This window comes from Mus caroli, chromosome 2 (assembly GCF_900094665.2).
Source record: "Mus caroli chromosome 2, CAROLI_EIJ_v1.1, whole genome shotgun sequence".
NCBI classification, from domain to species: domain Eukaryota; kingdom Metazoa; phylum Chordata; class Mammalia; order Rodentia; family Muridae; genus Mus; species Mus caroli.
In genome coordinates, this window is record NC_034571.1 from 170,288,189 (window position 1) to 170,289,274 (window position 1,086).

Genomic DNA, 1,086 nt, shown 5'->3' on the forward strand with positions numbered 1-1,086 from the left:
CCTTGAACTCCGTGACCTGCCTGCCTCTGCCTTCTGGGTGCTGGGAGTAAAGGCTTGCACCACCATACTCAGCCTTTTAGTGTGTGTGTGGGGGGGTGTTGTTTCTTAAGTAGCCACTGCCACTATAGATTGGGAGGGGGAGCTCACAGGAAAGGAAGGGGCAGGACCAGCATCCTGGTACCAGACCCAGTGCTGGATTCAGATGCAAGATCACAGGCTACAAAAAGTAAGGAGAGTGCAGGATTAGGTAAGGTGCTGGAAAGAGGGTGTCTGAGCTGGAACAGTGACAAGCTGAGGAAGAAGGACAGGAGACTGCTCTACAGGGGTGAGCATTTCCAGGGGACCCTGGTGGCCAGAGAGCTCAGCATGCATCCTAGGCAGCATTGCTTGAGCCTCCAGTTCGGTCCAGTGGCTAACATCCAGAGCTCCTGTGCTCTGTGGCTTAGCTTTCTCACAGATGTAGCTTGGAAGGAATTTAGCCAACACTCGTAGTTTTACCTTATCTTAAAGCTGTGCTCCATCTTAGCAGAGTAGGCAGCCAGATCTCATACCTACTTCAGGAAAAAGGCTTCAGCTGAGAGAGGCTGTGTCAAGGTCATGCTGGTAGAGACACCACTAAGCATGCAAGATATTTGACATAAATTACAACCTGTCCAATAAAATTGTTTAATGCATTTAACATTCATTACCACCCTCCAAACCCATGAGTGGTTCCCATGTTCCTGCCTTCTTTGAGCCAGGTGCAGGATGGAAACATATCCTAACATTTCCCTGGGCTCATGGAGAACGATAAGACTGAATCTGGCCCTGCATAGGGTCACAGGGAACCTTGTGTCGACTGTAGAGCTAGCAGCACTGGTCATACAGACCTGACTACACCCCAGCTCTGGCTGTACACAGAAGGGGCACCCTAGGATTTTCCAGTCTTCTGGTCACCTGATCTAAGAGACATGTGCCTATTCCATAAAGAGAATTAAAACCTTCCTTTTGGGCACTCCCAATAGGTAGCACTCTCGGTCTCTGGACCTGACGTCAGTCAGGGTTTTTGTAACTAGCAAGCCAACCTTCCAAGTCTTTGAGACTAGA